This window comes from Odocoileus virginianus, chromosome 18, assembly GCF_023699985.2.
Source record: "Odocoileus virginianus isolate 20LAN1187 ecotype Illinois chromosome 18, Ovbor_1.2, whole genome shotgun sequence".
In the NCBI taxonomy this organism is placed as follows: Eukaryota; Metazoa; Chordata; class Mammalia; order Artiodactyla; family Cervidae; genus Odocoileus; species Odocoileus virginianus.
Window position 1 is genome coordinate 23,275,531 of NC_069691.1, and position 14,413 is coordinate 23,289,943.

A 14,413-nucleotide genomic window follows, 5' to 3' on the forward strand; every position below is an offset into this window, starting at 1 on the left:
AGGTTATCTATCTCCTGTGTTTCTGACTGACCAGCTATATGGTGAAGGTTCCCATGACCCCCTCCTCGAGTTCAATCAGTTTGCTACAGTAGCTCATAGAACTCAAGAGAAATATAAATCATAAGAAAATAATACATATGTATTACTGGTATTTAGGAAATACACTAATAGCATACTTATATTTGTTGTTTAGTCACTAAGTTGTGTCTGACTCTTTTCGACCCCATGGACTGTAGCCCACCAGGCTTCTCTGTCCATGGAACTTCCCAAGCAAGAATACTGGAGTGGGTTGCCATATCCCTCTCCAGAGGAAATTCCTGACTCAGGGATTGAACCTGAGTTTCCTGCATTGACAGGTGGGTTCTTTACCACTGAGCCACCTGGGAAGCCCTGATACTTATATTAAACATTTTTAAGTGCTTTACTAAAGTCCTGTTTGGCACTGTTTTATTTATTTATTTTTTTGGCCATAACACACAGCATGTGGGATCTTACTTCCTCAATCAGGGGTTGAAACTGCACCCCCTGCAGTAGAAGAGCAGAGTCTTAATCACTAGACCACCAGGGATGTCCCCTGTTTGGTAGTGTTTAATACAATTAGCAGATGTATTGAAATATGTCAGATTATGCTATTCCTCAACTCAGAACCTCCAGTAGGGCTACATATTTAGGACAAAACCTGCTGAGGACAACTAGAAAAATGAGAAAAATATTTTTGGAATGTTCTTTAAGGCTTTGGAGAGCTAACAAGACAGGATAGGGGAGGGTAGAAGTTCAGTGAGCTAAAAGCCCAGTGTTTGACATGATAATGAACATGAACAAACAAGGCTGTATGGAACAACATGGATGAATCTCACAAACATGTTTAGTGGAAGCAGCTGGACACAAAAAGGATGTACTATGATTCTATTTTACATAAAATTGAAGGAAAACTGAAAGCTGGGCTGTTCTGAATTAGAGTTTGTATGAATGCATGTTTAAGTGTTAATGGTCTAAAGCAAAGGAAGGAAATGATTACCCAGTCTGGATGTTGGTTCCTTTTATGGTAGGGGTGAGAGCATATTGATCAAGAAAGACCTGCTGAGGATTTTTGGTACTGATAATTTCTAACTGAGTGGTAAATTTCACAGGTGTTTAACTTTGTGATATTATTGTGATGAGCATTTTTGTTTTTGGTATTTTTCTCTAACGTATTATAATTCATAATATGTGTGTGTATTCAGTTGCTCAGTTGTGTCTGACTTTTTTTCTCTCTCTCTTTTTTTTAAATTGTGTCTGACTCTTTGTGACCACATGGACTGCAGCTTGTCAGGCTCCGTCTGTGGGATTTTTCCCGGCAAGAATACTGGAGTATTCTACTCCAGTAGGTTGCCATTTCCTACTCCAGGGGATCTTCCCAACCCAGGGACTGAACCCAGGTCTCTCAAGTCTCCTGCATTGCAGGCAAATTCTTTGCCCCTAAGCCACCAGGGGAAACCATAATTCATAACAGAAAGGGTTAAAAAAAATTAAAGACTCTCTAGATGACTCCCCATACATGAATTGGTGAAAATGCCAGTTTTCATGGTGGTTTTCAAAGCCCTATAAATCTGACCTCCTATTTCATCTGTTACCGCATTTACCACTTCTTCCCCCATTCCACTCCACTCCATCTGCACAAGTTTCTTTGATGATCTTTGAACATGCCAGAAATGCTGCTATGACACAGTCTTTCTATTGCTCTGTCTCCTTCTGTACTTTCCTCAAGAGGCATCTTCACAGAGAAAACTGTTTAATACTATATCCTTTCCCCACATACCCTCTTCTCTGTAATTGCTTTCTTACTTATTGGTAGAATTTACCAACTTTCCATATAATACTATACAATTTTTTAAACTTGTCAGTCTCTTAACGAATGTAAGGCAGGAATACAGCTGGGGATTTTGGCATGTTTCAGTATCTGCAGTAACCTCAGTGCCTACAGCAGTATCTGGTGAATAGTGGGTGCCTGAAAGACTTTTGAGATAGGGATGAATGAATGAATTCCAGTCTAGACAATCAGTCAGTCAGTTCAGTCGCTCAGTTGTGTCCGACTATTTGCAACCCCATGGACTGCAGCACGCTAGGCTTCCCTGTCCATCACAATTCCCAGAGCTTGATCAAACTCATGTCCATCCAGCTGGTGATCCCATCCAACCATCTCATCCTCTGTCATCCCCTTCTCCTCCGGCCTTCAATCTTTCCCAGCATCAGGGGCTTTTCCAATGAGTCAGTTCTTCACATCAGGTGGCCAAAGTATTGGAACTTCAGCTTCAGCATCAGTCCTTCCAATGAATATTCAGGGTTGATTTCCTTTAGGATTGACTGGTTTGATCTCCTTGCAGTCCAAGGGACTTTCAAGAGTCTTCTCCAATAATAAAAAGAAAAAAAAAAAAGAGTCTTCTCCAACACCTACCTCAGTTCAAAAGCATCAATTCTTTGGCGCTCAACTTTCTTTATAGTCCAACTCTCACATCCATACATGACTACTGGAAAAACCATAGCTTTGACTAGATGGACATTTGTCAGCAAAGTAATATTTCTGCTTTTAATATGCTGTCTAGGTTTGTCATAGCTTTTCTTCCAAGGGGCAATTGTCTTTTGATTTCAGGGCTACAGTCACCATCGGCAGTGATTTTGGAGCCTAAGAAAATAAAGTCTCTCACTGTTGCCACTGTTTCCCCATCTATTTGCCATGAAGTGATGAGACCAGATGCCAAGATCTTAGTTTTTTTAATGTTGAGTTTTAAATGCAGCTTTTTCACTCTCCTTTCTCACGTTCACCAAGAGGCTCTTTAGTTCTTCTTCACTTTCTGCCATAAGGGTGGTGTCATCTGTGTATCAGAGGTCATTGATATTTCTTTCTTTTTCTTTATATATATATATTTATTTTCCATTTATTTTTATTAGTTGGAGGCTAATTACTTCACAATATTGTAGTGGTTTTGTCCCAACAGTCTTGATTCCAGCTTGAGCTTCATCCAGCCCAGAATTTCACTTAATGTACTTTGCATTTAAGTTAAGTAAGCAGGGACAGTATACAGCCTTGATATACTCCTTTTCCTATTTGGAACCAGTCTGTTGTTCCATGTTTTGACCTGCATACAGATTTCTCAGGAGGCAGGTCAGGTGGTCTGGGATTTCTATCTCTTTAAGAATTTTCCAGTTTGTTGTGATCCACACAGTCAAAGGCTTTGGCGTAGTCAATAAAGCAGAAATAGATGTTTTCTGGAACTCTCTTGCTTTTTCAATGATCCAATGAATGTTGGCAACTTTATCTCTGGTTCCTCTGTCTTTTCTAAATCCAGCTTGAACATCTGGAAGTTCACAGTTCATTCACATACTGTTGAAGCCAGGGTTGGAGAATTTTGAGTATTACTTTGCTAGCATGTGAGATGAGTGCAATTGTGCAGTAGTTTGAACAATCTTTGGCATTACCTTTCTTTGAGATAGGAATGAAAACTGACCTTTTCCAGTCCTCTGGCCACTGCTGAGTTTTCTAATTTGCTAGCATATTGAGTGCAGCACTTTAACAGCATCATCTTTTAGGATTTGAAATAGCTCAACTGGAATTCCATCACCTCCACCAGCTTCGTTTGTAGTGATGCTTCCTAAGGCCCACTTGACTTCACATTCCAGGATGTCTGGCTCTAGGTGAATGATCACACCATTGTGGTTATCTGGGTCATTAAGATCTTTTTTTGATAGTTCTGTGTATTCTTGCCACTTTTTCTTAATATCTTCTGCTTCTGTTAGGTTCATACCATTTCGGTCCTTTATTGTGCCCATTTTGCATGAAATGTTCCCTTGGTTTCTCTAATTTTCTTGATGAAATCTCTGTTTTTTCCCATTCAGTTGTTTTTCTCCATCTTTTTCCATTGATTACAGAGGAAGGCTTTCTTATCTCTCCTTGATATTCTTTGGAACTCTGCCTTTTGATAGGTATATCTTTCCTTGGCTCCTTTGCCTTTTGCTTCTCTTCTTTTCTCAGCTATTTTAAGGCCTCCTCAGACAACTATTTTGCCTTTCTGTGTTTCTTTTTCTTGGGGATGGTCTTTATCATGACCTCCTGTACAATGTCATGAACCTCTGTCTGTAGTTCTTCAGGCACTCTGTCTATCAGATCTAATCCCTTGAATTTATTTGTCATTTCCACTGTAAAATCATAAGGGATTTGATTTCGGTCATACCTGAATGGTCTAGTGGTTTTCCTACTTTCTTCAATTTAAGTCTGACTTTGGCAACAAGGAGTTCATGATCTGAGCCACAGTCAGCTTCCGGTTTTGTTTTTTGCTTACTGTATAGAGCTTCTCCATCTTTGGCTGCAATGTATATAATTATTTAGGTATTGACCATCTGGTGATGTTCACGTGTAGAATCTTTTCTTGTATTGTTGGGAGAGGGTGTTTGCTATGACCAGTGAGTTCTCTTGGCAAAATTCTATTAGCCTTTACCCTGCTTCATTTGTCTTTGCCTTCACTTAATGTGATCAGTTTGGTTAGTTTTCTGTGATTGTGGTTTTCATTCTGTCTGCCCTCTGATGGATAAGGATAAGTGTCTTATGGAAGCTTCCTGATGGGAGAGACTCACTGTGGGGGAGAGTCTAGACAGCAGTCCAAAGAAATAATGGTCATTGCTATCTATCTTTGCCATTTCTTTGTTATCTAAAATAATGTCTAGTTTGACTACTAAAACTGAAGAATAAACAGAATTCCTGATTATCTAGCTTATTTAGGAGGAAAACAAAATCTGTAGTATAATATGCTATTTCAAACAGTTTAATTATTAATACTTCATATGTTTACCAGTTTATTATAAAGGATATTATAAAAGATACAGGTGAACACCCAGATGAAAGCGTCCACAGGGCAAGGTCCAGAAGGGCCCTGAGCACAGAAGTTTCTGTCCCTGGAACTGTGGGGCACTCTTCTCCCTGCACGTGAATGCGCTCACCAACCCAAAAGCTCACCAAACCTGGTAGTTCAAGAATTTTCATAGAGCTTAATCTATAGCTTCCCTCTGCCTTCCCCTCCTGGAGGTCAGTGAGTGGGGTTGAAAGTTCCGCCCTCTAATTACTTGGTCTTTCTAGGGACTAATCCCATCCCAAGGCTATCTAGGGACTCCAACTTAGGTCAGCATTAACTCTGGTATGAATAACTTTTAAAAGACACTCCTCCAAAGTTTTAGGATCTCTGTGCCAGTAACTGAGGACAAAGTCCAAATGTATTTCTTAATATACCACAGCTCCTCACGTGGAATTCGAGTGGGCCATGTCACAGGTACATTCTGACTCCTCAACATCTTGCTGGGAGTCCTTGGAGAGCCCTGGCCTTTGATTGTCCTTGCCCTGTGAAGATAGCAGACAAATGTTTAAAAATTACTGTCTTGTTGAGGTCTGGATGCCAGGTTCTTTTATAGAACCTCAGAGAAAAGTGGTGAGGAACTAAAGTCAAAAGGCAAAATAGAGAGGAAGAGGCAATGAGGGCCATCAGTCTTGCAAAACATCTCTAGGAATGGCCAGCACCAGGGAAGTGAAAAGTGAAAATGAGTGAAACCACTCAGTTGTGCCTATGACAAACTTAGCATATTAAAAAGCAGAGATGACACTTTGTTGACAAAGGTTTGTATAGCCAAAGCTATGATTTTTCCAATAGTCATGTACAGATGTGAGAGTAGGACCATAAAGAAGACTGAATGCTGAAGAATTGAAGCATTTGAACTGTGCTGTTGGAGAAGACTCTTGAGAGTTCCCTGGACAGCAAAGAGATCAAACCAGTCAATCCTAAAGGAAACCAACCTTGAATATTCATTGGAAGTACTGATGCTGAAACTGAAGTTCCAATACTTTGGCCACCTGATGCAAAAAGCCAATTCATTGGAAAAGACCCTGATGCTGGGAAAGATTGAGGACAGCAGTAGAAGAGGGTGACAGAAGATGAGATGGTTGAATGGCATCACTGACTTGATGGAAATGAGTTTGAGCAAACTCTGGGAGGTGGTGAAGGACAGGGAAGCCTGGCGTGCTGCAGTTCATGGGGTGGCAAAGAGTCGGACATGACTTAGTAACTGAACAACAACAACTAGAGGGGCAGGGTCCTCTGAGGAAGGCCATTATGTGTGTTTAACAAAATCAGTGAAAAACAAGTCGAAGAAAAAGTTCCAACATGGAGTTAGAATTGGTCCTTCTCTACAACAACCCCAGGGTTTGGATTCTACTTTAGTTCTACAAAGTGGGTCTCAAAAGCAGATGGTGCATTGGAGGAGAATTGGGCCTGGCTTGGGTTCTCTCCCCCTCAGCTCGGAGGAGTAATATGCAAATCTTATGAGGAACTAACTCAAGCCTCCAAGATCACCTCCCCAAGGTCTTCCCTCTTCAGAGAAACAAAGTGAGTGTTAGCCTCTGACCTGAGGACAAGGATGACCAAAGCCTGGACACTACAGATCATATCTTCCCTTTTAATTAACATTTTCACTTCCATGCTGCCACTCCTTTCATCCACTCCTGAGCAGAGTCCTGCTCCTGTAACTATTTCATGTTCAAGGACTTCATGACTTCCTTATTCAGGGCATACTGTCTTCCCTTTAACCACTCACTCTCCTCTATCTTCTCTGTGTTTATCAACCCAGCATGAAAACAGATTGTGTGAGGGTCAGAGAAATGCACGGTCAGGAGGAGTTAGACATTAGTCAGAGGCTGAAGACCTTCCAGAGGAGCCAGAGGCAGAGACCATGTGCCTTTAGGGGCTTAAGCAGCCTGAGGGCTGTTGTTGTTGTTCAGTGTCTGAATCTCTGTGACTCCATGGCATGCAGCACGCCAGGCTTCCCTGTCCTTCACCAACTCCTGGGGTTTGCTCAAACTCATGTCCGTTGAGTTGACGATGCCACCCAGCCATCTCATCCTCTGTTGCCTCCTTGTCCTCCTGCCCTTAATCCTTCCCAGCCTGGGGGTGGGCCCCCATATTTCCCAAAGCACATAGAGACTAAGGAAACCCACAGCACAATGTTGCTGACAACTTGAGCACTTGCCTCTTCAGAGTCTGGGCTCTACTGCTAGGATTCTCACTTTTCTCCTGCCTCGTTTCATCAAAGGTGGATCTGAGTCTAAAGTCTGTGCTTTAACCACTCTGAATGTGCAATAAAATATAAAGGGAGTAGCCCATATATGCCCTACCATGCTCGAGGATCTGCCAGTCTAACAGGATTTGGAGGGGAGGACCTGAGGCAGGGACCCAGAATAAGTGGCATCTGCACATTCACCTTACAAGCCAGTGCTTGGCATGAAGGTGGCTTTAGAATGAAGAAGTGTGTGTTGGAGTGAAAAAGTCAAAACTCTTCAAGTGTGGGGCACCAGAACTTGATGTCCCTCACCAACCTGAGTTCTGTGGATAAGATCAGAATGAGGAAGGAAAGAGGGAAAACACAAACTAGAGCAGAGGTGCTGGATCAAATAGAGGACTCTTCTAAATGATCCGCTTCACTGGTAACTTCCATCCCGGGGCAGATTTCTAAACTCCTTCTTCTCTCCTTCAAAACCGGCACTGTTTATAAACATTCTTATCAGACTGATTATGGGCTATTCCAGCCCCAAATCCTCCAGCTCCTCTGTCTTTGTCCATTCTATTCCTAAACCTTCTTCAATCTCCACTTGGCCTGTTAAAACTCGATCATCCTGTAATGCATATCTACTACTTTACATCCTGAAAAATACATCTGTATTCTCTTTTTAAATGAAAACAAAGAGCAGCAACTGTTAATTCATTCAAGATGCCTTATTTTATCACTTCCTTTGTGCCCTGGAGGCAGGTTACTTACCCTGCTTAAGACTCAATGTCCTCATCCAAGAATGGAAATATTAACCACTTACATAAATTAAAAATAAATGAAAGTACATGTTCATAATTGAAACACTGTATATAAAGTGCCTATCAAGGTCCTGGCATGTAGTGTGCTATCAGTGAATATTACTTCTCTGTCTGGCTCTGTGCTCATCCCAATACAAAACGAATCATAGTTCCTTTGCTGCACACTCCTCCTTGTTCAGGTGGCGCGAGTGGTAAAGAATCCACCTGACAATGCAGGAGATGAAAGAGACAGGGGTTTGATCCCTGAGTTGGGAAGATCCCTTGGAGAAGGAAAAGGCAACTCATACCAGTATTCTTGCCTGGAAAATCTCACGGACAGAGGAGCCTGGTGGGCTACAGTCCATGGGATCACAAAGAGATGGACACAACAGATGCACACACACCACCTTCTTCTACAGTATCAATATACCTGTGCCCTTAAGGGTTAGAGGCTTAATCTTATGTGAATTATTTTACCTCCCTATTTCTGCCGCAAACTGACACATTTAGTACCTTAAATATGACATGTAAGAAATACTTGTTTTATTATGAGATTTAAATTTTTAAAAGTAATTTTATTTTTAAGCCATTTTTTTAAGTTGAAGTACAACTGATTTACAATGTTGTGAAAAATACCATGAATGAAAGTGATAAAGGAGGAAGGAAGAGATTGATAAAAACCTACCTGCTCATCCAATATGAGAAAGAGGAAGTCACTTCATGCTTACTTTTTCTAAGAAGTTTAAAGGTGGGAGGGGCTCATGGGCTAGAGTTTTGTTTGCCAATTTATTTGCTCTTTGTTTTCCTTTAAGTGCCTGGAACAGTACCTGGCACAAGTAAACACTATGGTGGCGGTGTGGTGGTTTAGTCTCTAAGTTGTGTCCAATTCCTGCGGCTCCAAGGACTGTAGCCCACCAGGCTCCTCTGTCCATGGAATTCTCCGGGCAAAAATACTGGAGTGGGCTGCCATTCCCTTTTCTAGGGGATTTTCCCAACCTGTGAATTCAACCCGAGTCTGCTGCACTGCAGGGGGATTCTTTACCACTGAGCCACCAGGGAAGTCCAAATACTAAGAGAACCTTTTACTGTTGTCAATCCTAAAGGAAATCAGTCCTGAATGTTCACTGGAAGGACTGATGCTGAAGCTGAAACTCCAATACTTTGGCTGCCTGATGCAAAGAACTGACTCATTGGAAAAACTCCTGATGCTGGGAAAGACTGAAGGCAGGAGAAGGGGATGACAGAGGACGAGATGGTTCGATGGTATTACCGACTGGATGGACATGAGTTTAGCTAAGCTCCAGGAGTTGGTGATGGACAGGGAAGTATGGCATGTTGAGATCCGTGGGGTCTCAAAGAGTCGGACACGACTGAGCGACTGAACTGAACTGAACTAAATTGATTATTCCCCTCTCCCAATTCCCCTTCTTTTAATTTAGCTACTGACAAATGACGTTCTCAAATACTGTCCCTAACTAAGGCAAGCAGGAAGATCACTGGGCTTTGGAGTTTTGTGTTCCCTTCTCTTTTAGGGGGTGGGGGGAGTAGGAGAAAAGTACTCCTTTGAAAATCCCGCTTAAATGCTGCCATCTAGTGTTCACTAGCGACTGAACTAGTGCCATCTAGTGTTCACTACTGACTGAACTGTACTGAGTGTTCACTTTGAAGTTAGATCGGGTTCTAGTTCACCCTGTCCTCCCTCTTAGCAAAGATCATTATAACACTCAGGTTTATTGGATATCAGGTTTTGGGAAATTATGGTTACCAAGAGTCCAACAGAGCTTTTGGCAGTAATGAAGGGTTAGTTGAGAAACTAGAAAATGTCTTAAAATTCTAACAGAAATGATCCCATAGCAAAGTGATATGATTACAACCAAAATCAAAGAAATGAGAGATCTGGGTTATCCTGTGACTAGTCCTTGCTGGTACATGTGGTTTCTTTTGCAGAGGGCAGTGAGGAGAACACAACTGTTTATCTGAGTACTTTTCATGCATTAGACTCTTTATACAGGGATACTCTAATTTAGGTTACTCTAATTCATAGCCCTCTGAATTAATACGGCTATTGCCATTTTAAAGGTAGGAAAATAGAGGCCCAGACAAATTTCACTTGTTTTCTTTTCCAAAGCTAGTTGATAAGATAATTAGGGTATGTACCCATGTCTATCAATTTTCAACTCTATGCTTTTTCATCTGTACCCCAGTGCCCCAGGGTTGAGAATGACAAACCAAAAGCTTACACAAAGAAAACCAACAGAAACCAAGTAGTATTTCTAGACTGGGCTTGCAAACACAGGCAGAGGTTAAGAATCTAAAGTAGAGCTGAGAGACTAAACGAGAGTCACAGCACCTCACGAAGTTAGAGTTCTGGACTAGGCCAGTGTCAGAACCAGAAATCTGCCAGTCACAGCAACTGTGAACTTGGGCTAGGCCCTTACACTCCGTGACCCTCGGTTTCCACATTTTACTCATCTTTAACATGGAAATAGCAATAATGCTTCTTCCTCAAAGTTGTCAGGATTAAACGACTAAATGGAGCTTCCATGCAGAGTAGAGAGTGGATAGAATGGATGCTCAGTAACTGGTAGTTACTGACCAGGAAACCAAGTTTTGCCTAACCAGGGTAGGCAGTCACTGTGCTTTAGCTTCAGAGGCTGGAACTAGATAGGGCTCCATCCAAATGGTGGAGAGTGTCTAAACCACACATGGGACAGTATTGACAGTGGTGAGAACCAGAGCATGGAGGTCAGATCCCAGAAACCAGGATGACACCTGGGGTCGAAGGGTAAGGGAGGGCATGTAGGAGCAGCCAGGGTCTGAGTCCAGAAAGCAGGTACCCAGCCGGAACTCCTTTAACTACTCTGACTTGCCTAAGAGTACCGAAAGCTGCATAACTTTTGCTTAGCCCCCTTTACATGATTTTCTTCTCTTTCCCCCCGAATCTGTGTTTGTCTCTGTTAAGTTTCATATTGACCTAACTTTCAATCAGCGTTTACCACTTTCTGGCTAGTAAAGCCTTATCCCAGAGGGAGAATATAAATCTTTGCTTTCCTGTGAGAAGGCAGAGGAATCTAGTTTTCTTCAGAAAAGCTTGGCAGCTCTCTTGATCACCTCATCACAATTAATACATCCCCATCCCCTAAGGATCCTTCATTTTGAATTTTTTTGTGAGTATATCTCCTTAGATCTTTACTATCACCACGACAGTTCAACATGTCTTCATCTTACCTGGGACTTCTATAGTCATCTGCTAACGGGAGCTTTCATTTCTACTTGTGTCCATGCCCATTCTCCATTTGCAGCTAGAATAACACTGTACTCTAAAAGCAAAAATATGATCAAGTATCTTTTCTAGCTTAAAAAACTTCTAATGATTCTGTCTACTATCAGGATGAAATCACAATTCTTTAACACTGTCCACAAAACCTTTGTGGCTTCCCAGGTGGCTCAGTGGTAATGAATCGCTTGACGATGCAGGAAATTCAGGCTCAATCCCCGGTCCAGAAGATCCTACATGCTGTGGAGCAACTAAGCCTACGTGCCACAACTATTGAGCCTGTGCTCTAGAGCCCGGGAACCACAACCACTGACCCCACAAGCCGCAACTACTGAAGCTCATGTGCAGCAACAGCCTGTGCTCCACAACAAGAGAAGCCAAGCCACGGCAATGAGAAGCCTGCGCGCTGCAGCTAGAGTACACCCTGCTTGCCGAACTAGAGAAAAGCCTAGGCAGCAAGAGAGACCCAGCATAGCCGATAAACACATAAATAAAATGTTATATATATACATGTATATAAAAGAATGTAACATTTAGCAAGGAGTCTTGAGATATAAAAGCAAGAAACTAAAGAATGTAATGAAATCTTAAATTTCTACTTCCAGTTACGATGGACTTGATCATTCATACTAATATACACACCGATAATGACTAAAGATGATGGATAAACTATAAAAAAAGAATCTCAAAAGCATCAAATTACTGAAAGAAGGTAAGGAATTATTAGCTCAAAAGGTTAAGAGAAATAGGAACCCTAAAGAAGCAAATGAGACACCACAGCACAAAAGCTACTCTTGCCCTGAGGACACTTTCTAGTCAGGGAACATTTAGCTTTTTTTTCTCCTTTCATTTTTTTAGTTGCTTCACTGGGCATGGACTAAGGAGCCAAGGTCCAGGACTATTTAAGGTGAAATAGTATTAAGTGATTCTCTGTATATTAAGCTGTAATTTCATAAGCAATACTCTAAGGGGAAGTGTAAACTAGTTCCCTTGAATTTTAGGAAAGTTTGCTTTTACCTTGACTATAATAGGAGGAAAAAAAAGAAGAGAAAAAAATCCCATCTGTGAGTAGAGGAGGCCACTGGGCAGTTCTTGCTCAGATTTGTAGCTGGGTTAGCAATGGCCCAAGAAATATCCCCCCATGAAAACTGGTTTCAGATTAAGACAGCGTCAAGGCACACAGCAGGAACAAACAAAAGTCCTCTTTGAAATAAGCCACAAATACTTTTTCCTCAAATGCCCCCCCACCCCCGCAAAAGACAGAGAAACTAGACACCATAGACCATACACAGCAGACATTATCAGGCAGCAGAAAAGAATCTGAAAATAATTCAGATATTAAAACTATCATGATACAGGTTATAAAATAACTATGACTACTATGTTTCAAGACATAAAATAATCCAGCTCCCGTCAGCAAGATGGGAAGTCCAGGTGGCTCAGTGGTTAAAGCCTGACAATGCAGGAGATGCATGTTAGATCCCGGAGTTGGGAAGATCCCCTGGAGGAGAAAATGGCAACTCACTCCAATATTTCTTGCCAGGAGAATCCCATGGACAGAGGAGCCTAGTGGGCTACAGCCTATGGGGTTGCAGAGTCAGACAGGACTGAGTAGGCATGTGTGCACAATTAGCAGGCAACAGAGAGGACAGAGAAATATGCTTAAATGCTCATGTATATGGAAACAGCAAAATCCAGAGTCGTAGATCCCAGGTTCATCAACAGAACAATGAAAGGAATATAAAGCTTTAAATGTTTTGCAACTAAAACAGGATGTTTGGTATATGGTTTACTGCAGATACCTTTTATTAATTTCCCTTCCATCACTGGTTTTCCATGAGCATTTATCAGGGAGTGTTTGATTCAAACATTTAGTCTACAATTACTGAGATAATATTATCTCCATTAATAAATTAATATGTGAATCCTGATGTTAAAACAATCTAACACACACATAATGTTTTATTCTCCTTATGTAATTAGGAGCCCAATACTAAATTAGGCTAATATTTAGCTTATCAGTTTTCGAACCTACATTTCTGAATAAAACTGAAACTGTCATTTTCCTTCAATTTGCTGTCCTTATCAAGTTTTCCTATCAGAGTTACACTAACCCTCATAAAAAGCATTCCCAATTTTTGCTCATTTTTCTGGAATTATTTGATTAATGTGGGAGTTACGGCTATAACAAATTTAGGGTTACCAAAGAGGATGGGGGGGAGATAAATTAGGAGTCTGGGATTCACATTACCATACATTAAATATATAAACAATAAGGATCTACTGTATGGCACAGCAAACTATTCAATAGTATATAACAACATACAGTTCTTTTCAGAAGAATAGATGTATAACTGAATCATTTTGCTGGACACCTGAAATGATCACAACATTGTAAATTGTAATTCAAATAAACAATTTTTTTATAAAGAAAGAAAACAGGGGAAATAATTGGGAATTATGTTTTCCTTATAATGTTTGGTTTAACTTGACAAGGAAGCCTGGGTGGCCTGGAGTCTTCTTAGAGGTAAGGCTTTGGACTACTCTTTCCAGTTGTTTACAAACTATTTTTTCTCTGCACATGGACAAAGAGGGACCTCCGGAGGACTTCTGCATTCGGGGAAGCAGACTGCGGAGGCCCTTGGCCACAGAACCGAAGCAAAGGCGCACAATACGTGGTCACTGCCGGCCATGGGAGAAACAACATACCACTCGGGGCCGAGTCGGGCCCCCATATCCCTTGCCCTGGAAGCGTGTTCCGACGTCACCACAAGGACCGCAACGGAGCCTGTTGCACTGTGGGACACGCGTGGCTACTCTCTGGTCATAGAGTGTGGGTGCGGACTTCCGCTCGCTGCCCTATGCACCTGTTCCTCCCGCCTGCTCAAACATCGTGCCCGTTTATGAAGAGGGGGCATCCCCATCTCCCAGGAGCAAGAACTGAGAGGACGGCGCCAGTTTAGGCACACCTAAAGGTAATGGAAGCTGACCTGAGGCCTGAGAACCATCGGAGGCTCGTGTGACCGTCTAAGTGTTACTACGGTCCGCCGCCACCAAGGGATCACGTGACAGACGGCTGGCTCAGGTGTCACGTGATACCGCGCTGCGCGCGACGTTGCGATGGAGAGTGCTACCTCCGGGGTATTTGTGCCTCTGTCTCCGCGCGGCTTTGGTTCCCTTGCTTTGCCGCATGCGCAGCGCAGGATTACGTCCGACGCAGCACACGACTGTCGCCTGCATTGTCACCTTAACCACACATCCATTTCTTTCTCCAGGG

The 14,413-nt window shown here is 42.1% G+C and overlaps 1 long non-coding RNA gene across 1 annotated transcript in view; it reads right to left on the reverse strand.

Moving 5' to 3' along the window:
* LOC139039499 (uncharacterized) overlaps positions 1-14,195 on the reverse strand; it is a 28,355-nt gene extending 14,160 nt beyond the window's left edge. Inside the window, exon 1 of the long non-coding RNA XR_011492802.1 lies at positions 14,127-14,195. This is a non-coding gene — a long non-coding RNA (uncharacterized lncRNA). The remainder of the gene's footprint in view (positions 1-14,126) is intronic.
* Between the last annotated feature and the right edge of the window lie 218 nt (positions 14,196-14,413).